The sequence below is a fragment of the Narcine bancroftii genome, chromosome 1 (genome assembly GCF_036971445.1).
Source record: "Narcine bancroftii isolate sNarBan1 chromosome 1, sNarBan1.hap1, whole genome shotgun sequence".
Classification (NCBI taxonomy): domain Eukaryota; kingdom Metazoa; phylum Chordata; class Chondrichthyes; order Torpediniformes; family Narcinidae; genus Narcine; species Narcine bancroftii.
This window is the reverse complement of record NC_091469.1, coordinates 315,226,697-315,253,132: the sequence shown is the minus strand read 5'-3', so window position 1 is coordinate 315,253,132 and position 26,436 is coordinate 315,226,697. Positions and strand designations below refer to the sequence as shown.

Here is a 26,436-nt window from a genome sequence, read left to right as displayed (position 1 = left end):
ATGGTATGGATAAAAAGGTTTGGAATAGATCTAAAAGTAAATGGGAAGCGGATACTGGTTTTATTTTTCCCGAGGATGATTGGTTAGATATCTGTTATGATAGTGTAACTAGATTGATAAATGTACATTATGCAATGATTAACTATAATTTTTTTACATCAATTATACTTAACACCTGAAAAATTTAAAAAGTATGGTTTTCATGAATCAGATTTGTGCTTTAGATGTGGTAATTCAGTTGGAACTTTTTTTTCATGCTGTTTGGTCATGTATACATATACAATCTTTTTGGAAGAAAATTCAATTGTTTTTAGAATATCTGTATAAGATTAAAATACTTTTAGACCCGACAGTATTTTTATTGGGTAGTTTGCAACCTCTGAAAGGCTTGGGATTAGATAAGTTTCAGCTTGCTTTTGAATATTTAGCATAATCTATAGCGGAAAAATGTATTGCTAGTATGTGGAAAGATACAAATATGATTGATATTAATTGATGGCATAATGAGATGAGATATTGTTTAATAATGGAAAAAATTACGTAAGTTTTGCGTGATAATTATAGTTTTTTTATTAATAAGTGGTTGTTTTACTCAGAATATTTACATTTCAATTTACACTGATTAGATCTTAATATGTATATTTAATTTTTCTTTAATATTTTTTCCTTTTTCTTTCTTTATGGCTCTCCTTAGGAGAGTTGGCTGAAGGGGGGGGTTCTTTTCTTTTTTTTCTATATAAAAAATAACGTTCATGTTTATGGTTAATTGTTGTACATGTTATGCACTATTTGTTTTTTGAACAAATAAATAAAGTTTAAAAAAAAGGACACTTTCTCCAGCATTGTGCTTTTACTTCAATCACAGTGTTCGCAGACTTTTTACACATTAGATAGGTTGATGGGTTATGGGCTGTGAGGTTGGGAAGGGTTGTATTGATGCTGGAATATGCTTATATACATTGTGATCCAAAAGGGCCTGTACTGGGCTATGTTCATCTTACCTTTAAACAGGTTCTGGTAAATGAAAACCAAAGTAAAATCAGCAGGTTCTGGGAATCTGAAATAGAAACGGTTAGTGTAACGCTGTTACAGTGCCAGTGACCTGGGATCGAATCTGGCCCAGCCTGTAAGCCAAAGGCCCTTCGTTAAAACTCCTCATCAAAGACGGTGCCCACTGGTTCTGGTCTGGTACATGAAAGTTTCAATAAGGTCAGCTCTCACTGTCCTGAAAGCCAATCTGTTCAATATCTCCTCGGAGGACAGGCCCTCCATCCCAGCATTGCACTGGTGAAATTACTCTGAACCACCTCCAATACAGTACCTTCTGTCCAACTGTTTGATGTGACCTCATCATGGTTCGAGTGGGACATGCCTACTCCCTTTGTTTCATTCATTTTATCCTCTGCTGAGTGTGTTAGTTTTGTTTCAAGTGAATGGACCCCACATCCTTCCTGACATTAAAATAACATCCAATTCAATTTGTTCTTCCTTCGAAAATGAACAAGTTCAGATTTTCTTCATTCTCCATCTACCAACATTTTGCTCACTGGGCATGATCCTCGAGCATCTCCCTACAACTCATTTCCACACCCCATGCAACTTGTCTTCCTATCTGTTCTGGTCCTGACTGCAAATGTTGCTTCCTTTATTAATAGGCATTTTAAAGTTGTGGCCAATCGGTGGACCCTGCGGCACCTCCCTGCCCACACATTGGAATCCTGAAACTGACCATTAACCCTACTTGCTGCCAATCATTTCTTCCGACACTATGGGTCCTTGGGGCATGACCTTTTGTAAGGCACTTTGTCATGTGCCCTCTGGAAGACCAAATGGAATAGCAGAATAAATTCATCAAACACAGTTTGGCCTTTGTAAAGCCCTGCTGCCTTTGCCTGGTTATGATCAAAGGTCGGGGCTTGTGACCTGTGTGAGAGAGGCAGCAAAAGGACATGTAAAATATGACACTAAGATTGGAGGTGTGCACTGCGAGGAAGGCTTTCTCTGAAAGCTTGCACAGGAGTCTGGAGCAGCTGGAAAATGAGCTGAGAAATGACAGATGGAATTTAATGCAGACAATTGTGAGGTGTTGCATTTTGGAAGGACAAACCAAGGTGGCGTAGCGGCGCTGTGGCGGCCCTACAACTCCCAGGAGGCATTGAACTGGCTATTGACATCAACATGAGATGATGTCAGCGCGAGTCGGGAGCATGATTTGGGTTTTTTAAAGGTTGCGCGGGTGATGAAGAGCAAATCCGTTTGATTCACTCTTTAAACACCTTGTGTGGTTATTTTGTCGTGTCCACCGTGACTTCAGTGGCCACAGTAGGACATGCAAGGTGAATGGTAGAAGTCAGAGCCTGAACAATATCATCAAGAATACAATTTGAGTGAGGTGATGATGCTATGTCATTTGTTGTTAGGCAACTCCTGTCCAGCAAAGTATGTTTCCACCAGCCTGGAATTTCCCCATTCAAGTGGCCATACAAGAACAATGCCCGAGGAAGGGGGAACCTGGTTTCACGTCATGATGCAATTTGCAGATGAACAGTGTGTAGCTTATGCTGATAGGATCATTTTCACATGGGAGAAAATGGTTTCTTGAATTGGTCAAGTGAGCAGCGGGGTATATAAACTAATCTAACTATATGTTCGGGGAACTCCTGGATTCCCCATGGGGGTGATGGACCTCCCACCAAGCTTGTGTGTAACAAAGGTGGAAGGTAAAGAGTCCAAGTCCTCCATTCCTTGCAGTATGTTTGCTGAAGAATACACCACCCTGGACCTGGATGAAGGGTTGAAAGAGTGACTGTCCACACAGTGAGCCAGCTAGGAGTCCAATAACTCATCGGAACGATGGAGGAGAGCTGGCAGACTTTGGGGTTAAGCATATATCCTTTTAACAGAAGTCTGTGAATGAGGATCCAAGCAGTCTGGTGATCCCGGAGATAGTCCAGAGCGAGTGACAGACTCCTTGTGGTGAAAGCATCAGAGTTTGAAAGCCAGATTCGGAGTTAAGGAATGGACGGCTTGTGAATTGAGGAAAAGTAATGTTGATGATGAAGTGGAAAAGTAAGATACGTGATATAACCATATGATAATTACAGTCCAGAAACAGGCCATCTTGACCCCTCTAGTCTGTATCAATTTAAGTGATCTCCTCTAGTCCCACTTGCCTATCACCCTTCAATCCCCTCACATCCATGCACCTATCCAACTTTTTCTTAAATGACAACATTGACCCTGCTGCAACCACCTCTTCCGGAAGGTTTTTCCACTCAACCACAACTCTCTGCGTGAAGAAGCTTCCTTTCATGTTACTTCTAAACTTTTGAGATGAGAGGAGTTTGTAAGGGGAACCGTGGGACACACAGGAGAGAGCGAGGGGATGTCCTCCTCAGTGTTTTCCATCATGAGTGAACCTGAATAAAAACATTTAAAAAAAGAAAAAGGTCTTGTAAAGAAAATTGTATAAAAAAACTTTTTTTATATATAAAAGAGAGCAAGCAGGGTTAAAAAGTTTTGTAATAAAATTGGTTAAAAACTTTCTTAAAGAGAAAAGGGCAGAGGCAGATAATAGTACAAGGGTAAACGAGAGATTTTAAGGGACCTCGCGGAATTGGTTGCAAGTTTGGGCTGATATACAAGAAATGTTGAAGCATGCCAATCAGTTGCAGCCATCCAATCAAGTAAGGGCCACGTGCTCCCCAGCCGGGCCACGCATTCATGCCCTGGACAAAGAGGGAGTATTTAGCTCAGAATTTATACCCACTGTGGAAAGAATAAATAAGAACGCTCCCAACAGTTAAACCCCACATTTGACAAGAACTCAGAACAATTATTAAATTATTTGCAATGAAGATATTAATCAAGTATGGGCAGATTTTGGAGAGAACGTGGGCCAGCTTCGTCATGCAGTTGTAACATCATCACCTGTGACAAACTGGAAGATGCACTAAACAGCAGGCCATGAACAGAAAAAATTACCAGCGGATATGGATGAGAGAATACCAAGAAGAAGGGTTGTGGCAATGGCGGTCACAACATGCAAAGGAGAGGTGGTGGTTATTGGGAGAGCGGGAAGAGAATGAACTGTATGGGCGATGAGAGTGAGACGGATACTCAGGTGGGTCGTAAAGACAGAGCGGCGGTGGAGGATTCGCGAGATAACCACAGTAACCACTACAGCCAGCGTATGTCTGATAAAATGGGAAGCTGGACGCTCACTGTTTCTAAAGGGACTCTCCTGTCCTGAAGCCTCCACGTTGATGCAATTCCAAAGGCGGCTTGCCAGCAGTACATCACTGAAGATTCTTGTAAACCTCTACAGCTGAACTGAGGAAAGCATTCTGGCTGGTTGCATCACTGCCTGATAAGGAGGCATCAACTCTCAGGACAAAAATAAACTCCAGAGGGTTGTTAACTCAACCTGAGACATCACAGGCACCAGACTTCACTCCATCAAGGACATCTACATAAGGCAGGGCCTTAAAAAAGCAACCTCTATCCTCAAATACCCCTCCATCCCCAGAATCGGGGTAAAGATACAGGAGCCTAAAGACAAGCACTCAGCTGTACAAGGACAGCTTCTTCCCCGCTGCCATCAGATTCCTGAATAATCAATGAACCAAAGATGCTGCCTTACTTTTTGTGCACTATTTATTTTATATATAATGTTGTAAGATGGTTATAATATGAATGTTCGCAAAACAACTAATTTTATGACTTTTTCATGACAATAAATTCTGATTTTGAAAACTGCATACAATACTCCAAATATGGCTTCACCAATATCTTATACAACTTTATCTTGGCACCCCAACTCCTATACTCAATACTTTGATTTAAAGAAGGCCAATATGTCAAAAGCTCTCTTTACAACACTTGTGATACCACTTTCAGGGAATTATGTATCTATATTCCCAGATCCCTCTGTTCTACAGCACTCCTCATTGCTCTACCATTTACTGTGCATGTCCTATCTTGGTTTATCCTTCCAAAATGCAACACCTCACACTTGCCTGCATTAAATTCCACTTGCTATTTTTCAGCCCATTTTTCTAGCTGGTCCAGATCCCTCTGCAAGCTTTGAAACCCTTCCTCGCTGTCCACAACGTCTCCAATCTTAGTGTCATCAGCAAACTTGCTGATCCAATTTACCACATTATCATCCAGATCATTGATATAGATTACAAACAATGGTCCCAGCACCGATCCCTGAGACACACCACTAGTCACAGGCTTCCAATATGAGAAGCCACCATCCACCACTACTCTCTGGCTTCTCCAACTGGCCATTGTCAAATCCACTTCACTACTTCACTATGAATACCTAATGTCTGAATCTTCCTGACTAACATCCCATATGGGACCTTGTCAAAGGCCTTACTAAAGTCTATGGAGATAACATCCACAGCCTTTCCTTCGTCAACTTTCTTGGTAACCTCCTCGAAAAACTCTACAAGATTATTGGTTAAAGATGACCTACCATGCACAAAGCCATGTTGACTATTCCTAATCAGTTTCTGGATATCCAAATAATTGTATATTCGATCTATTAGAACACCTTTCAATAATTTACCTACTACTGATGTCAGGCTCACCGGCCTATAATCTCCTGGGTTACTTTTGGAGCCTTTTTTAAACAACAGAACAACATGAGCTACCCTCCAATCCACTGGCACCTCACACGTGACTAAGGTAATTTAAATATTTCTGCCAGAGCCCCTGCAAGTTCTACACTACCGTCCCTCAAGGCCCAATACAATATCTTGTCAGGCCTTGGGCATTTAGCCACCCTTATTTGTTTCAAGGTAGTAAGCACTTCCTCCTCTAATCTGTATAGGTAGCATGACCTCACTGCTTGTTTAGCTTACTTCCCATGACTCTGTTCCCATTTTTTGAGTGAATACAGATGGGAAAGAAACCTTTAAGATCACCCCATCTTTTTTGACCTCATCCAAAGCCAACCACTCTGACCTTCAAGGGAACCAATTTTGTCCTTTACTATCCTTTTCCTCTTAATATAAGTGTAGAAACCCTTCACATTTTCTACCAAAGCAACCTCATGTCTTCTTTTACCCTTCCTGATATCTTTCTTGAGGTTTATCTTGCATTTTTTTTTATACTCAAGTACCTCATTTGCTCCGTGTTGTCTATACCTGCTATATAATCGCTCTCTTTTTCTGAACCAGATTCCCAATATCCCTCGAAAACTAAGGTTCCTATGCCTTCTAACCTTGCCTTTGATCCTGACAGGAACATACAAACTCTGTATTCTCAACATTTCACCTTTGAAGGCCCTCCACCCACCTTGCACATTATTGCCGAAAACAACATCCCAATTCACGCATTCTCGATCCTTTCTCATTTCCTCAAAATTGGCCTTTCTCCAATTTAGAATTTTAACCCAAGACCCAGACCTATCCTTCTCCATAATTAACTTGAAACTAATGGCATTATGATCACTGGACCCAAAATGTCCCCTACACATACTTCAGTCACCTGTCCTGTCTCGTTCCATAATAGGAGATCCAGTATTGTACTCTCTTTCGTTGGCACCTCTATATATTGATTAAGAAAACTTTCCTGAACACATCTGACAAACTCCAAGCCTTCAGCCATTTTACAGTATGGGAGTCCAAGTCAATGTGTGGAAAGTTAAAATCTCCTACGATCACAACCCTGCTAGAAATGTGCATGAAGTTAAAGTATTGCTTGAGGACTTGAAACTACATCCAAATTGGCAAGGGGTAAAATATGCAGCACACATGAGGCACTGATCCAGGATCCAGAGGCTGTGACCATGCTGGCAAGGCTGCGAAAAGAGCAGCTGAGAGATTTCATAACTGGAAGGTGTTCTGTCCTCGGGAAAATCAAGCAGTGCCGATAGATGTAAAAGATATACGTCTTCAGGATCTGAATGAAGTACAACAGGTCACAAATGTTTGTGTGAAACAAGACTGGAACACAGAGTGGACCCTGGACAAATCAGCAGGCCCGGGGCCCAGCAGCAGGCCCGGGGCCCAGCAGCAGGCCCGGGGCCCAGCAGCAGGCCCGGGGCCCAGCAGCAGGCCCGGGGCCCAGCAGCAGGCCCGGGGCCCAGCAGCAGGCCCGTGGGGACAAATTATGACAGGAAAAATTGTGACGCTAAGCTTGTTAATACAGGAAATTTGCAGAGCAGCTCACGGATTGAGCCACTGCAAAGTGGGGGGAGGATGAATAAAATTCGGAACCATTGGTTTACAGTGAAATTGAACACAATCTTGAGATGCCAACTCTGTCTACACCAAGCCCTATCCCACCACCGGTGGGCCCATGTACTCACCTAGTAATGCCCACCTAGATATGGTTGAGCTCGCAGAAGGAAAACACTACCACCTAATAATAATTGACATGTTCTTAAGGAGAGTTGAAGCATTTCCCACCATACATGTGGATGCCAGAATGGTGGCAAAGGTGCCAGAAAAAGAAAATTTCCCAAGGTTCATAGTGACAATGGGTCTCATTTTAAATATAGACATACATACAGACATCCAGCACAGAAACAGGCCATCTCGGCCCACAAGTCTGTACCACCCAATTACACCTACAACCCCAGTACATTTTGAAGGGTGGGAGGAAACTGGAGCCCCTGGGGAAAACACACGCAGACATGGGGAGAACGTACAAACTTCTTACAGACAGGACAGGATTCGAACCCCAGTCCCGATCACTGGCAATGTAACAGCATTGCGCTAACTGCTATGCCAACCGTTGCCATGAAAATGAATATACAGATGCAGTGTGTAAAGTTGTGAGTATTACAAAATTTCTCGTGTGTATTATCCTCAATCATATAACCATTTACAGCTCGGAAACAGGACATGTCGGCCCTTCGAGTTTGCACTGGTTCACGTGAACAACTCTACTAGCTCAACCCTCCCGCCCTCCAACCGCCTCACATCCATGTACACATCCAACCTTCTCTTAAATGACAGAAGGGACCCTGCCAAAACCATCTCTTCTAGAAGATCATTCCATTCTGCCATCACTCTCTGAGTGAAAAAGCATCCTCTAATATTTCTCCTAAAGTTTTGCCCCCTAACCCTTAACTCATGCCCTTTTGTTCCAACCTCCCCTGCCTTCAGGGGAAAGAATCTATGTCTAGTCTATCTATTCCTTCCACAATTTTAAATACCTCTATCAAGTCCCCTCTCAGTCGTCTCCGTTCCAATGAATAAAGTCACAGTCCCCTTCATCTCTCCCTGTAATCCAGATGCTGTAAGCCAGGCAACATACTTGTAAACCTTCTCTGCCCCTCTCCACCTTATCTATATCCTTTCTAAATTTGGAGACCAGAACTGAGCACAGTACTCCAAACCTGGCCTCACCAATGCCTTAAACAGCCGCAGCATCACTTCCCAGCTCCTATACACAATACTATGATTTATGAAGGCAGCATACCATATGCCTTCTTAACCACCCTGTTTACATGGGAATCCACCTTCAATGAACTCTGTACCATTACAACCTTTACAAGATTTGTTAAAATTTTATAGATCAATTTCAGGGTATAAGGTAAAATGGAATAAAAGTGAGATATTACCTACATATATCTGATGAGGATTATTTAGATTGTATGCAAATTACTAAATTTAAATGGTCAGAGAAGATTAAGTATTTAGGTGTAATTATTGATAAGGAATTTAAGAATTTGTATGGTTTAAATTATTTACCTTTGTTAAATAAGATTAAGTTTGACTTAAACCGATGGAAGGATTTATCAATGACATTAATTGGTTGGATAAATTGTATCAAAATAAATATATATCCACGAATTCAGTATTTGTTTCAATCAATTCCATGTCCTGTACTGGGGAAAGTTTTTAAAGAATTAAACAAGTGATATGTTCTTTTTTATGGAAAGGTAAATTATCTTGAGTATCGATGCAAAAGTTGACATGGACATCTGATTTGGGAGGTCTTCAGTTACCACATTTTCAAAATTATTATCAGGTAGCACAGTTGAAATTTATTAGTAGATTGTTTGATATTGATTAACCACCGATGTGGGCTTATGTGGAAATGGATCAGATACAGGAAAGATCAATACATAATTTTACATATAAATGGAATTTATTGCTTTTATAAACACTTGTTATCAGTTTTAACTCATTTATTCAAAGTATGGAGTAAGTGGAACCAATTTATAGGTTCAAAGGATGTATGTTCAATTAAAACTCCGTTATATCAAAATCAGTTCATTTTTTTTTCTATGCATAGCCCTTATTTGAAGGAATGGGATTCAAAAGGTCTGGTATTAATTGAAGATTGTTTTGAGGCAGGTTTACTTCTTTCATTTGATAGTCTTAGAGAGAAGTTTGGGATATCACAAAATACATTGTTTGCTTATTATCAAGTAGGTGATTTTTTAATGAATAGTTTTGGTCGAGAAATTATATTACCAACACAATTGAAGTTTGAAATATTACTTATGGATAAGGGAAAGAAAGGGTTTGTTTCTGAAATGTATTCATTGTTACAGACAAAAATGAAGAAGGTAGGCGTATTGAGAATAAGAGATAAATGGGAACAGGAGTTATCTACTTTGCGTTATAGTTTAGTTAATTATAATTTTCTGCTTCAGTTATATTTAATTCCTGAAAAGTTAAAAAGGTATGGTTTTAGAGACTGATTTGTTTTCGGTGTGGAGATCAGATAGGTACTTTTGTTCATTCTGTGTGGAATTGTACAAAGGTTAAACCTTTCTGGGAAAAGATTATAAAATTTTTGCGAGATTTATTTCAAATAGATTTATTTGTGGATCTATGGTTGTGTTTATTAGGATATATGAATCCATTAGCAGTGCGTTAGGATAAATCTTGGATTGCATTTATTCGGTTGAGTTTGGAAGTAGCCAGGAAATGTACTGCGGTACGATAACTTGGAAAAATGATGCGGAGTTGAGTATACAGAGGTGGCATAATGAAATTGAATCATGTTTATGTTTAGAAAAAATTACATATAATTTGCAAAATAATAATTTTTTTTTTAAAATGTGGACTCCATACTTGAGATGTATGAATTTAGATGTTAAGTAAAACTTTTTATCATTCTTGTTTGAATTGTTGAAATTATGTATTGCAACCTAACCCACTCTATTTTAATACTTTATTTTGTGCATGTTAAGCTCTGGCGGGGTGGGGGGGGGGCGGGGGGAAAGAAGGGATAGTAAGGGGTGGGATAGTGGGGTGGAGGGTATGGGGTAATTTAATTTAGAGGGGTGTTTTTTATATTTTTGTATTTTATGTTTGTATTTTGTAACATTTTGAATAAACTTTAAAAAAAAAAGAACTTTTGCACCATAACCCCCAGGTCCCTCTGTTCCTCTGCATACCTCAACGGCCTCCCCTTAACTGCACATGTTCTATTGTGGTAATTTTGACCGAAATGCAGCACCTTGCACTTGTCTACATTGAATTCCATCTGCCACCTTTCAGCCCACTCTTCCAAACAAACCAAATCCTTCTGTATCCACCACTATCCACCATGGCCCCTATTTTCATATCGTATGTATATTTTCTTACCCAGTTAACCACCCCCTCATCCAAATAATTAATATAAATGATAAACAGCAAGGGACCCAGCACCGATCCCTGAGGCACCCCACTTGTCACAGGCTTCCAACCTGACAGATGATTGTCCACCAAGACTCTTTGCTGTCTATCTCCCAGCCACCTCTGAACCCATGGTCACAATCTCTCTACTAATTCCTAGTGACTGATCCTTCCTTATTAACCTTCCATCCGGCACCTTATCAAAAGCCTTACTAAAATCCAAATAGATCACATCAACCACTCTACCTTCATCCACCTTTTTTGTCACTTCCTCAAAAAACTCCACAAGGTTCGTCAAACATGACTTTCCTTTTACAAACCCATGCTGAGTGCCCCTGATCAATCCCTGCCTATCCAGATATGCATATATACTATCTCAAAGAATACCCTCCATAACCTTCCCCACCACCGAGGTCAAATTTACTGGCTGATAATTACTTGGCCTTTAAACAAAGGAACTAGATTTGCAAACCCTCCAATCCCACAACATCACCCCCTCCTCCAATGATTGTTGAAAAATCAACGTCAGTGCCGTGCTATTTGTTCCCTGACCTCCCTTAAAGTCCAGGAGACTTATCCACCTTAATCGACCCTAGAAGCTCCAAAACCCTCGCTTTACTAATCCCTATCCTCTCCATAACTCAGCCCTTTGCCTCACTTATCTCATACAGCCCAATGTCCCTTTCCCTCATGAATACAGACGAGAAAAAATTTGTTCAATATCTCTTCCATCTCATACGGTTCCTTACATAGTTCACTAGTCTCATTAACCAGTGGACCTACTCTATCCTCAGCTGGGACAATACAGATTGTACAAAGATGTAATGTCGCTTGAAAGCTAAACTGGTAAAAATATTCAGAGACTGGATTATATTGGGTACTATGCTTACCGTTAGCACTCACGGCCATGGGAAAGAGTAGAAATAGATGTACCTATTAACTCCGCACGAGATGGTCACTGCAAGGGTGGCGTCAATGCCAATGACCAAGCCCAGAAGCAATGAGGTAATTTAGAAGAGTTGAAAGAAGAACAAGGAAAGTACTTGAAAGGACCAACATTGGCTGTCAGATGGGTTTGTTCCTAGGTACAGGAAGCACAAAAACCCCCACTGGAAGATACGGAGCTGCTCGTGAGGCCAGAGACTGGGTGTACGTGAGAGGAAGTGAAAACAACCCAGGCAAATCAGGTTATTCCAGTTGATCCTGTCGACACCCACTGCGGTCAAGGTAAAGAGACAGGATCATGGATTCATCTCAACCACTGTTGGAGAGTCCCAGCAGCAGGGAGGGGAGAAGGCAGCGCGAACAGCTTCACTGCAGAGGATGTGGACACGAAAGACAAAATTTGTGTTTTTTATTCTACAATTTATGTTTCTTATTCTTATTGGTTGTAGAGCCCAAGTAGGAAAAGGGGAAAATAGGGATAAAATGGAATCTGGGAACAGATATATAATTCCCTGAAAATGCTATCACAGGTGGGTAGGGTTGTAAAGAGAGTTTTTGGCAATTTGGCCTTCAGAAATCAAAGTTTTCTTTAAATTTATTTATTAGTTCAAAACCACACAATAAAACACATAATTAAAGATAATTCAAAACAATACAAATATATGTGGTATACAAAAAAGAAAAATATGAAACCCCCCCACCCCATATACTGCCCCTCCCACCTCTATCCTCCTACAAAAAAGAAAAAAAAAGAGTACGAAGAGGACAACAGACCCTCAATAGGGGAGCCTATTACTTTAAAGTCTCTTATAATATACTGAGACCTTAAGGAGAAGGCAATTTCAGAGCTTCATTTAAATATACACACCCATATTTTGTAAATCAGGGCTCCATGACTTCCAAAATATATAATATGTGACTACTCTTAAATTATAAGTGGTATACAACTCGTACTTCAGAATGCCAGATCCGTGTTGGACTTCCAAGTTATGGCAATGCATTTTCAAGCTATTGCTAAAGCAATTTGAACAAACTTCTTTTGATGCATATTCAATTTCAACTTTAGGTTCAATATCACTCAATAAAAACAACATTGGATCCTGTGAGAATTTAATCCCCAGTAACTAACCCATTTGTAACCAAAAAGGTTAGGATACTGCCAGGTAGAATGCAAAAATTTACCAATTTCCTGTCCTCATCTAAAACATGAATCCAAAAGAGTCTGATTCAATTTTTAAAATTTTTTAAAGAGTTAAACATAACTGATGAATAAAATTATATTGCACCATTCTATATCTCACACTTATTGTGCTTTTCACATTTCCTCTCACATCCCAATCCAATCTCGTTCATCTATTCAAATCTACTTCCCATCTTTGTCTAGAATTACGAAGCCCCATTTTTTGGGATTTCTTTTGTATTAAACCTATACATCATTGAGATAAGCTTCTTTATATTTCCATTACGTAGCAATAATTCAAATTCTGTCTCTACTGGTAATTACAGCTCTTGACCATAACTTTCATGTAAAAATTTCATAATTTGATAATAACAAAATCTAGTATTTTCAGGTATTTTAAATTTCTACTTCATTCGATTAAAAAAAATTTTCCCTGCTTCAAAAACATCTTCGATCTTCTGATTTGCTGAATAAATGAGGGAAGTTGGGATGTTGTGGTACAGTTGTACAAGACACTGGTGAGGCCACATTTAGAGCAGTGTGCAGTTTTGGTCACCGAACCCCAGGAGAGATATCATAAAGATAGAAAGAGTGTAGAGAGAATTTAATAGGATGTTGCTAGAAGGTGGGGGGAGAACCAGGACACCAGGACCGGCCGGGAGGTGGGGGGGGGGTAAGAGAACCGGGTCCGGCCGGGGGGGGGGGGGGGGGGGGGTGTGTGGGTAAGAGAACCGGGTCCGGCCGGGGGGGGGGGGGGGGTGTGTGGGTAGGAGAACCGGGTCCGGCCGGGGGGGGGGGGTTGGGTGGGTAGGAGAACCGGGTCCGGCCGGGATGGGGGGGAAATGGAGAACCGGGTCCGGCCGGGAAGGGGGGGAAAGAAACGGGATCATCCGGGGCCCGCAGTGTTTTCCCTGAGCGCTGCCCCACTTGCTGGGCCTCGGGCCCAGTTAATCCCTGACCCAGCGCCGCTCTCGTACCTGCTGCCTGTCCTCGGGACGCTGTGTCCTCTTCGCGCATACGCATCTTTCCCAACGTCCATCACTGCCAGTCCTCAGCGCATGCGTGCTTGATTTCCACTCCACCCCCCCATATTGTTCATTTTGGTGCGTGAGGATTTCTGGGTAAGGACGACGCCATGGACACTCAGCACCGGTTCCGCTTTCACGCCTAGAAAACAGGAGGATCTATGGATGATATGATGAGGTATTTGCTGAGAAAAATAATTTGTGAGCAAAGAATCAGAAGCTGGAGAGATTCAGCGGGTCTGGCAGCATCCACAGAGAGAAATTCCCAGTCTGTAAGGATATGGCAGGGAGAGGCCCCTTCTGTCTCATTGCACCAGGAGAACTCGGGAAAACACACGCAAGTCATGGGGAAAGTACAAACTTCTGACAGCCAGTAGCGGTTTCGAAACTATCGATAAATGCCACGCTTGCCTTTCCAGCACAGGTGGGGTTGCCTGCAAGCCCAACACCCCATAAGCTTTCTTAACTATTCTATCAACTTGCGAGTTGTATAGATTTAGAGCCTGTGGCAGATAATAGATATGTTTTGGGATATAAATTGGGGCAGCTTTTTTTTTAGAGTAGGTCGCATACAAACTCTTTAAAACAAATCTCATTTAAAGTACTCATGCTAGACATATAGGCCTCAGAACCTTTGCAAGCAGTTTGGAGAGTGCTCAAGAAACTTCACTGTTGTTTACAAAAAGGCAACAGATGAAACAACTTGTCAGAGCGGCATTCTGTCTGGAATGGAACTTGCTGTTCTAGGAGGGTCATGTGGTTTTTGCAAGCAGAGAGAGAGAGAGTCAAATCGGTTTTCTTTCTGAGGAAGACACACACAAACACACACAGATCAATTCTACAGTTTTACAGCCAGCAGCAGCAACTGGGACCAGAACAGGACAAGCTGGCAAGTTTGTGGAAAACCCCATTTGGAAGATGGGTTGTGAGTGCTTAGTTCAGCCTGGTCAAAGCCCTTGTGGTTCATGCAAAGGAGAGGACTGGCTGTCTAATGTTTCCTTTGAAATAAGAGAAACAAAAAAGAACTCTGTGGAGACCTGAAAGAAAGAGGTTATCATCTGGAGAACCCTGAGGGGGCAAGTTTCTTTGGCAAGACACTGGGGTTGCTGATTAAAAAGGGAATCAGTTGTCGGTGTCCAGCATACAATGAATCTCTCTCTGAAAACCCACAAGAACCTTCCTGAGCAGTAACCATTTACCTTTCAAGCTCCAAAGCCTAGTGAACTTTATAAATATTAACTTCTGTCCACAGAATAATTGCCTGCAACCAGTGAACTTGGAGGAATGAGACTGTGAATCAAAGAACTTTTCTGAACTTAAACACACATGCACTTAGAATTAGAAGGGGCTAAGTTAGGTTAGTTAAGACAATAGTATGATTCTGTTTTCATGTTTAAAGATAATTAAAAGCAACTTTTGTTTCAGTAACCATTTGTCTTTGTGAATATCTATTGCTGCTGTAGTTTGGGGTCCTTTGGGCTCATAACAACCCCAAGATCTGTTCACCCACACTCCTAAGTAACTGACCATTAATCCTATACTCAGCCTTCCGGTTTGTCCTTCCATATAGATTTAACTCCATCTGCCACCTTTCTGCCCAACTCTGCATTCTGTTGATATTCTTTTGAATCCTACGACAATCTTCAGTTCCATCCACAGCTCCTCCAAACTTCCTATCATCCCTGATCCATCCTTTTGCCTCTTTAACTTTGAATATTTTATTTAAAATTTTAAGAACACAATTAAATTTCAATGAATGAATAATACATGTGGTATATAGACCTAATCTGTCCCTCCCTCCTCACCCTCCTCCCAACTACCCCCAAAAAAGAAAGAAGAAAAGGAGATTATCAAAATAGAAATACAAATTCAAATCAACCACGGTGAAATCGAGAACCACCACCAGGACAAGTTATTGAGAGCTTAAATTTTCAGTCCAACGTGTTGTAAATATTGGCTCCATATTTAAAAGAGAAAAGTGATATTTATCATGTAAACTACAAGTTATTTTTTCAAGAGGAATACAAGATCTCATTTTAATATGCCATTTCTGTATCCTCAAATCCATATCAGACTTCCAAGTCATAGCTACATATTTCCTAGAAATAGTTAAATCCAATCGTAAAAATTCAATTTGATACATAGTTAATCTTAATTTTAAACTAAACATTTTAATATTTCCCAACAAAGATAATATTGAATCCAACGGGAGTTTTACCTTTAATAATTTCTCCAAAAATGCTTTCATTTGTATCCAAAACAACTTAACCTTAATACATTTCCTGGTCCAATGAAAAAATGAGCCTATCTCCTTATCACCATCTAAAACATGAATTTGAAGATATTAAATTAAATATTTTTAATTTTTGAGGAGTTAAATATAGTTTATATTGTTTATAATTATATTGTCCCAATCTATATCTTACATTAATAATTTTAATCATACTATTTTTACATAACATTTTCCAATCATTTTGATCTATTGTTCTACCTAAATCAGTTTCTCACCTTAATTTTGATTTATGAATATCTGGTTTGGACATTTTCCTTTGAAGTAATTTATGCATTTCTGAAATAAATTTATTAATACTGCCTTTAGTAAGTAAAATTTCTACTTCAGGCTGTCTAGGTAATTTTAAACTTCAACCTAATTTATCAATTAAAAAGGCTTTAACTTGATAATAACAAAAAAGAGGTATTATTTGGAACATTATATTTTTCTTTCATTCATTGAAAAGAAATAAAATTACCAGGTTCAAAACAGTCTTTTATTGTTTGATTCCATATCTTTAAAAATTGATTATGAACAGTAAAAGGAAAGAGTTTGTTTGATATAGAGGTGTTTCATGTGAAATCATCCCTTTCCCACCTATCTCATAGTCTATTTTATTAGATAATTCAATTAAATGTTTCAATGTAGGTGGGTCCATATTACCAATTAATACCAATTAATCATTTCGTGTTCCATTTATAAATAAATTCTGGTATAGATTTTTCATCCATTTTAGTTAATTCCATCTTAGCCCAGATAGTCCATCTTAGATTTATCTAAATCAAACATTCCACTAATACATTTCAATTGAGCATCTTTATAATAATTTTGAAATGTGGAAGTTGTAAACCTCCTACTTCAAATTTCCAAGTTAATTTCTCCAAACATACTCTAACCATTTTCCCTTTCCACAAACATTTCCTAATAATTGAATTTAAATCCTTAATAAATTTTGAGGTATATTGCAAGGAATATATTGTAAAAATATTCATTTTAATACAATTCACTCTACCTATGATTTAAATTTTCTTTAATTTTATTAATTAATGGTAAGTAATTCAACTTATATAAATTATCCAAATTTTTATCAATTTTAAGACCTAAATATTTAATTCCATTATCTGACCACCTAAATTGGGCGATCTGTTTACATTGATTATAATCCCCATCAATCAATTGGCATAATTTCACTTTTGTCCCAATTAATTTTATAACCTGATATTTCACCACATTCTTTTAATCTCATATACAATGAATGCAAAGAATTGTCAGAATCTGTTATCAAAACATCATCAGCAAATAAATCCTATATTCATCACTATTGACTTTGCTTCCTTTAATATTAATATCTTATTAATTGTGCTAAAGGTTCAATAGCTAAAACGAATAAAGCTGAGACAATGGACAAGAAAAGGTATTATTTGGAACATTGTCTAGTTAATTTAGTTAATGAAAAGACAGAAGATATTTGTCCATTTGTCACCACTTTAGCAGATGGAATTTTATATAAGGTTTTAATCCAACTATTAAATACTGATCCAAATCCAAATTTTTCTAATGTTAAAATAAATAACACCATTCTAATCTATCAAACACCTTTTCTTTTAACTTTATTTATTCATTCAAAAAACAAACAATATATGACATATGCAGCAATTAAACATGAATATGAATTTTTTTTATATATAAAGAAAAGAACCCCCCCTTCAGCCAACTCTCCTAAGGAGAGCCATAAAAAAAGAAAAAGAAAGAATATTAAAGAAAAAGTTAAATATACATATTAAAATCTAGTCAATATAAATTGAAATGTAAATATTCAGAGTATAACAGCCACTTATAACCATATAACCATTTATGGAGCGGAAACAGGCCATGTTGGCCTTTCGAGTCCGCACCGTTTCACTGAATGGAGAAAGAATATTCTTGAACGTCGATGTGGTTAACTTCAGATTTCTTTATCCCCTCCCGTGTTTTTCTGTGGATGAAGTCTCCTTGGGTCACCTCCCGAGCAGAGGGCCCTGCCAACAATTCAAGCATGGGTGATGCAGGAGAGGGAGAATTTAATAGTAGCTCTTCACATTATTCACATGTTTAAAAAAATGTAAAATTTGTTTTCGAAACATGTGAATTGTTTAGTAAAGGAAAACATTGCTTTATTGACAGGCTGTGAGTTCTGAGTTCAGCCTGTTGAAAACCCTTGTGGACCACACAAGAGGAAATGGCTGGCTAGAGTGTTTCACATGAAATAAGGGAAACTAAAGGAACTCTGTGGTGACCTGGAACAAGAGGTTATAAAAAAATTATAATTATGCGAAACATACATAATTTTTTCCATTATTGAACAATATTTCATCTCCTTATGCCATCTATTAATATCAATCATATTTGTATCTTTCCACATACTAGCAATACATTTTTTCGCTACAAATAAAGCTAAATATACAAAAGCAAACTGGAACTTATTTAATCCCAAACCTTTCAGAGGTTGCAAACTACCCAATAAATATACTGTTGGATCTAAAATTATTTTAATCTTATACAGGTATTCTAAAAACGATTGAATTTTCTTCCAAAAGGATTGTATATGTATACATAACCAAACAGCATGAAAAAAAAGTTCCAATCATATCGCCACATCTAAAACACAAATCTGATTCATTAAAACCATATTTTTTAATTTTTCAGGTGTCAAATATAATTGATGTAAAAAATTGTAATTAATCATTGCATAATGTGGATTTATCAATCTAGTTACAGTATCATAAAAGATATCTAACCAATCATCTTCAGAAAAAATAAAACCAATATCCATTTCCCATTTAATTTTAGATCTATCCCAACCCTTTTTATCCTTACCATCCTGTAATATTTGATACATAGATGAAATATAACCCTTCTTTGGTACCTTCATAAGAAAAGTCTCAAATTTAGTCATTTTAGGTAAAATCATATCTCTACCAAACATACATTTTACCAAAGATCGAATTTGATAATAAAGAAATAGCGTTCTTATCAATACCAAAATATTCCTTCATCTGATAAAAAGATAAAAACTTACCCTCTTTAAAACAATCTCCCAAATTTTTCATACCTTTAAATCTCCTATGCAATAAACTTTGATTATGTATTGAAAAAGAAATAAGTTGATTATTATACAATGGAGTCAAAGCCAATAATTTATCCCAAGAGCCTATCATTTTATTGTTCTTTATCCATAACTTCATTAAATGTTTTAGTATAGGCACATTATACTGCTGTAACAAATTTTTATTCCACCTAAACAAAAATTGATTTATTTCAAATTCAGAAATACTTGCCACCTCAATTTTAGCCCAACTAGGAGGCCATGCCAAATCCATCAATGAACTAATAAATTTAAGTTGGTCTGCTTCATAATTATTTTGAAAATGTGGTAAACGTAGTCGCCCTAACTCATATTTCCAAGCTAATTTATTGAAAGCTACTCTCGAAATTTACACCTCCATAAAAACTCTAACCATTTTATTCAATCTCGAAAAAAAAATTTATCAAGTAAATACGGAATAGATTGAAACAAATATTGTATGCGCGGAAAGATATTCATCTTAATTGTATTTATCCTTCCCATTAAATTAATAGGTAAATCTTTCCATTTAATCAAATCAGTTTTAATTTTTTTTATTAATGGAACATAATTTAATTTATATAAATATTGATAATTAACATTCAAAATTATACCCAAATATTTAATTCGATCAGTCCATTTCAAATTAATAATATTCTTATAAACTGAATAATCTCCTTCACTTACGGGTAATATTTCACTTTTTTCCAAATTAACTTTATATCCAGAAAGACATCCATATTGTATTAAACACTCCTTCAAATGCAAAAGTGACTGAGCTGGGTTTGTTAAATACACCAATACATCATCAGCAAATAAATTAATTTTATACTCCTCATCTAAAACTTTCATACCTTGTATCAGTGTATTTTGTCTTATCAGCTGTGCTAAAGGTTCAATCACTAACGCAAACAAAGCTGGTGATAAAGGACAACCTTGATGAGTTGATCGAGTCAATTTAAAAGGTTCCGAAATCAAACCATTTCTCAATACTCTAGCTACCTGTTTACTATATAGAGCCTTAATCTAACCAATAAAGAAAGGACCAAACTTAAATTTCTCCAAAACTTTAAACAAAAAATTCCATTCAACTCTTATCAAATGCTTTTTCTGCATCTAAAGATATCACCATCGGGTGATCTGAAGATTGTTGAAATCTATTAATCAAACTAATCCCGTGCAGAATATTATCTGAAGCATATCTATTCTTTATAAAACCTGTTTGATTCATATGAATCAACTTTGGTAAAAATTTAGCCAGTGTATTCGCTAATATTTTAGCCATTATTTTATAATCTACATTTAACAACGAAATTGGTCTATATGAAGATACTTTAAAAGGAACTCTATCTTTTTTAGGAATTACTGTAATTAAAGCACTAGAACAAGACTCAGGTAACTCATAGTGTTCTCCAACTTGACATAATACATACCCAAACACTGTAGATAAATCATAAAAAATTTTATAAAATTCAACCAAAAATCCATCATCATCAGGCGATTTACCGTTCGGCATTTTCAACACAGCCATTTTTATTTCCGAATCAGTAATTGGTTCTTCTAACTCCTGTGTATCTCCATCCTCTAATATCGGTAAATTCAACTGTGATAAAAAAAGATCAATCGATCCAGTTTCTTGTTTTCCTTCAGATGTATATAACTTTTTATAAAATGAACAAAATTCATCATTAATCTCACGAGGTTTATAAGAGAATTCCATCTAACAGCATTAATAGTCCTCGATATCTGTTCTTTCTTTAATTGCCACGCCAATACCGTATGTACTTTCTCTCCCCATTCATAATACCGTTGTTTAGTCCTATTAATCACACGTTCAAATTGATAAGATTGCAAAGTATTATATTTCAATTTCAGCCTAGATAATTCTATTTTCTGATCTTCTGTAGCATCTTTCTGAAATTCCTTTTCTAACTCATCGATCTGTTTCTCTAATTCAAGACTGATTTAATCGATTCTTTTTTATTTTAGAAGTATAACTAATTATTTGTCCTCTCAAATAGGCTTCCATAGCATCCCATAATACAAACTTACTTTGAACAGAATTAGAATTTTCTTTAAAAAAATTAATTTGTTTTTTTCAAAAAATCAATAAATTCCATATTTTTTAACAACATTGTATTAAACCTCCAGCGATAAGCTATTTGAGTTTTCTCGGAAGTTTCATATGTAAAATATAACAGAGAACGATCTGAAATCACCCTTCTTTTATATTTCGATTGTTGTATTTTCCCTTGTAAATGTGCCGATACTAAAAAGAAGTCAATCCTTGAAAACGATTCATGTCTAGATGAATAAAAAGAAAAATCTTTCTCTGTCAGATTAAGATGTCTACAAATATCTACTAAATTAAGATCTTTCATTAACGCTTGGACCTGAATTGCCATCTTGGATTTTTTAACTTTCTTCAAAGATTTATCGAATAAAGGTTCCAAAACACAATTAAAATCACCACCAACTAAAATATTATCATTAGCCTGACTCAAACATAAAAATGCATCTGAAATAAATATTTCATCATCTGCATTTGGGGCATAAATATTAAGTAAAGTCCAAAATTCACTAAAAATCTTACAATCCAATTTAAGAATACATCCTGCCTTTTCCTCCATTGATTGTAATTCAAAAGATAAATTTTTATGTGTCAAAATTGCTACACCTTTAGCTCTAGAATTAAATGAAGAATATACATGCCTAACCCAGTCCCTTTTTAATTTCACACTTTCCTTCACATTCAAATGTGTTTCTTGTAAAAAGGCAATATCAATTTTCATTTCCTTAATATACGCCAAGACTCGATCATGCTTAATCGCACTATTTAATCCTCGAACATTAAAAGTAGCAAACCTCAACTTCGACACATCTACTATTGTTACTAAATACCAACAATATCTTTATCTGAAAACTCAAATCAACGTATATAGGCCCTCCAATAAGATTTTAAAAAATCACAAATTAAAAGCTAACTAAAATGAAAATAAAAAAAATGAAAGTTCCCTCCCCTCCCAAAAAAAACTACCAAAAGTAGTTTCTAAACATAAATTGGATGTGGGTCACCCACTAGTGGCCAATGACTAGTAAAGAACTTGGAGCAAATCTCTCCCTCCCCAGCCAAACAGTCAATATCATCAAAATATAATAACAAAAGAAAAAAATAGAATAAGAAAATTCTTCTTTTCATTGAAGATCCCATTTCAGAAGGAGGTAGACTCTTTCCATTCCCATTTTTACAATTTCCGCCATTTCTTCCGTTTCCAGAACAACCAGATTTTTCTTTAGTAGACAATGGTGGATTATGTCTTTGTCCTCTTATATCTGGCAATGAATCAGCAAAAATCATTGCTTCACGATCATTTTCAAGAAACTGAAATTGATAGTCTCCATAAAACACCTCCAACACTGCCGGGTAGCGAAAAGTAGACTTATAACCTTTACGCTACAAAACTTCTTTAACTGGATTGAATCGACGTCGACGTTGAATGACCTCTTGACTCAAATCAGGATAAAAAAAAGACTCTGCTTTTCTGAATCAATAATGGGGTTTGTCGTTGTCTCACATTTTGTACTGCAAGTCAAAGTATTGCTTCTCTGTCCAAATAACTCAAACATCGAATTATTACCAGTCTCGGTGGTTGACCAGCTGAGGGTGGTGTTCTTAAAGCTCTATGGGCTCTTTGCAGTGCCAATCCCCCAGAGAAAAATTCTTGCCCTAATATTTGCAGAATCCAGTCTTTAAAGAAACAAAGAGGATCTTGTCCTTCTATACCTTCTGGCAAACCAACAATTTTCACATTATTCCTTCTGCTTTGATTCTCCAAGTATTCCATTTTTCTTTCTAGCTCCTTCTCACGTTCTCCTAGTTCTATGATTAATTTTTCCACCTTCAACACTTTTTCTGTGTTTGAAGTCACTTGTTGTTTACAGTCCAAAAAAGCAGTCTGAAATTTTTAAAAATCTTTACAAGATGCATCCACACGTGTCTGAACCATATTTAATTCTGAACTTATACCAGTATTCATTTGAACCATTTCATTCGAGATGTTAACAAATCCTTTCCAGGTTTTATAACAGCTTCAATAGCTGCCTTCAATTGTAATTCAGTAAAGCTCATCTCTGCTCTCTCTGACATAGTGGCAGAACAAGGTAACTGCAGCTCCTGCTACAACTCAACAGAAGGCATTTTAAAAGTTTTACTGCGGGTCTAGACTCCCAGCGACGGCACCCCAACTTCCTCAGGGGGTCGTCGCTGGTCTCCCCCCGTATCTCGTTGTTTTCTCATCAATTCGCAAAGAAAAACAATTTCCTCAGATTGAAATGCTCCCTGATGCATTTCCAACAATGTCTTCCTGCGTGCTCCCTCCATTGAAATCGAAAGGCTTTTCAAATCGGGGTCCACTTCTTGGGAACACGCACCTTCTTCCAGAGAACGGGTAATTCCAGCGCCATCCTTCACTTGGTGAACAATAGACATTTTTTTTCAGCTCCTACAGGCAGTCTTTGGGGATTTAGACAATGAAGAGATTGAGCCTGAGGCTGTATTAAGCCGTCTAGGCCCCAATTCTTCAGCACTTCGAAAATGTAACTTCTTCTGCACTTGAGGTTTAGATCTTTTTACCATTAGTGGCCATAATAATTCCTTAATACTTTATACTAAAATTTAAAAAATTTAAAGTTGAAAACAAAGAGTTAAAAAACAGGTACTTAAAATCTGGCCAGAGAGGTCGAGATTACACGTCTAGACTCTACGCCATCTTGCCACACCCCCACCTTTTCACCATCTAATGATAAAACCATTGCTAAATCAGATTTCCTCTAAGAAATATAAATTAAGCTAATTAATTTAGCAATGTTACCTGCAGAATATCTTTTTTTTAACAAATTCAGATTGATCTAAATGGATTAAATTTGGTAAATATTTAGTCAACTTATTTGCTATAACTTTAGTTTCAATTTTATAATCAACATTTAATAATGAAATTGGTTTATAAGATTAAGTCTTTAACAAATCTCTATCTTTCTTAGGTATTACTGTTATAATTGTATTAGAAAAAGACTGATAAAGAATGGGTTTTCACTGCTTGCTTCAATACCTCCATTAATGGAGGTATTAACAAATTTTTAAATTTCTTATAAAATTAGGATGGAAAACCATCTTCACCTGGAGACTCAACCATTTTGTATAGTGTTAAGGATGTTAATAACTTCTTCAGCTGTAAATGGGGAATCTAAATGTTCACGATCTTGACAATTTAAAGAGGGAAGATGAACCAGATTTTAAAATAATGATTAATCTTTACCTCATCATTATTAGATTGACATGTAATATAAATTAGAGTAAAAATCTCTAAAATAATCATTTATATCTTGAGGTTTACAAGTAATTTTTGTATTTCTTTTAATAGCATTAATAGTTCTTGAAGCCTCTTCTGTTTTCAATTGCCAAGTCAATACCTTATGACCAACCCCCCCCCATTCATAATATTTCTGTCAAGTTCTCTAGTAATTTCTCTATTCTATAAGTTTGTATTGAGTTATAATACATTTTCATATTGATTAAATCTGTCTTTTTTTCCTTTCAGGCGGGTCTTTCTGCAAATTTCTCTCTAAATTCTCAATTTCTTTTTCCAATTTATCTTCTTCTTTAAGATAATCTTTTTTAATTTTAGTAGAAACTCCTGTTATTTTACTTCTCAAATAAGTTTTTAAAGAATCGCATAAAGTAAATATATCATCAACTGAATCAGTATTATCTAAATATTTCTGAATTTGATTTCTTATATAATTACAAAAATCAAAATTTCTCAATAACAAAGAATTAAACCTCTATCCAATAAGTTCCATTATTTTTTTCAGAACCTAAGCATGAAATCAATAGAGGTGAATGATCTGATAAAAGCCTAGCCTTACATTCTGCATACATAACTCGTCCTTGTATTTGATCTGAAATTAAAAGAAATCTATTCTAGAATAAAAATCAAACCTCTGTAGTGGCCCGTGGCCTATGATTTGGGCCGATGCAGGAAATGGCTATTGAACGCAGTGACCGGCAAAGCATTGTGCAGGCTGAAATGCCACCAGCAGAGCAGTGAAATTGGCCAATCACTGTTGGTGGATCGCAGGGGGGCCCCAATTGGGGCCAGGGCATCCAAGGTAACCAATCAGCATCTGGCCTGCTCAAGCCATGCCCCAGTGGTGACCTAGCCGAGCTGACTATAAAAGGCAGAGCTGCCACTAAATAAACTCAGTGTCGAATACAGTCTTCTGGTATTTGTGTCTTTCTTCTCCTGTGGATTCAAGCTACAGCCTTAGGGCTATAACCGAGAGCTATAACCCAGCTGTGGCCTCAGCAATATTTAATTTTCTCCAAATATCAACTAAATTCAAATCCTTCATCAAAGTTATTTTTTTTTACAGTTTTTGTTTTGGTTACTGAATTTTGCAATTTTTCCAATAATGGATCTAAACAACCATCAAAATCACCACCAACTATCACATTCTCATTTGTTTCTGCAAGATAAAGAAGAGAATACATTTCTTATCATCTACATTAGGTGCATAAATATTCAAAAGCATCCAGAATTCTGAATAAATTTGACAATTTACCAAAACAAACCTCCCCACAGAATCAATAACAGTAGATTGTAATTTAAAAGATAACTTCTTATCAATTGAAATGGCAACTCCTTTTGCTTTAGAATTAAAGGAAGAAGCTATAACTTGACCTACCTATTCCCTTTTTAATTTTTGATGTTGTTTTTCAATTAAATGAGTTTCTTATATTTCAAAAAAGCAATATCAACTTTTAATTTCTTAATATAAGCTAAAATCTTCTTTCTCTTAATTGGGTTATTGAGCCCATTCACATTATAAGTTATAAAATTTAAACTATTTACTGACATATTGTAAATCTAAGAATAGATAACTTCTGCCGCTCATCCCGGCAGACCCCAGGTCCACAACAATTTCCAAAAATAAGTCACATCTCCTAATAAAAGAAAGTAAGAAACCCCTAAAAGAAAAAAAAGAAGAAAAATTACCCCCCCACATAAAAAAAGTACCAATAGATAAAAAACCAGTACTACTCCCCTCTATTATATGGGAAGCGGCCTTCGCCACAAAGTGGCATGCGACTGAGGAAGAGGACAAAAATCCACCTCCCCCAGACAGATTCTCAGTGCTCCAACATCTGAGATCTATCTCGAATTTTATCTTGACTCAATGTGAGTTGTTGAAAAGAATAACTTTGAGTAGCATCTTGTTTATTATCAGGCAGTGAATTAGCAAACTCTAAAGCTTTA

At 37.0% G+C, this 26,436-nt stretch overlaps 1 protein-coding gene and 1 long non-coding RNA gene across 2 annotated transcripts in view; one reads left to right on the top strand and one right to left on the bottom strand.

Moving 5' to 3' along the window:
* The window catches only part of LOC138747197 (zinc finger protein 850-like), a 68,437-nt gene extending 54,618 nt beyond the window's left edge, over positions 1–13,819 (bottom strand). The window contains exon 1 of the mRNA XM_069906216.1: positions 13,698–13,819. The gene's annotated coding sequence lies outside the window, so the exon portion shown is untranslated. The remainder of the gene's footprint in view (positions 1–13,697) is intronic.
* The window catches only part of LOC138747215 (uncharacterized), a 52,663-nt gene continuing 40,036 nt past the window's right edge, over positions 13,810–26,436 (top strand). The window contains exon 1 of the long non-coding RNA XR_011347375.1: positions 13,810–13,923. This is a non-coding gene — a long non-coding RNA (uncharacterized lncRNA). The remainder of the gene's footprint in view (positions 13,924–26,436) is intronic.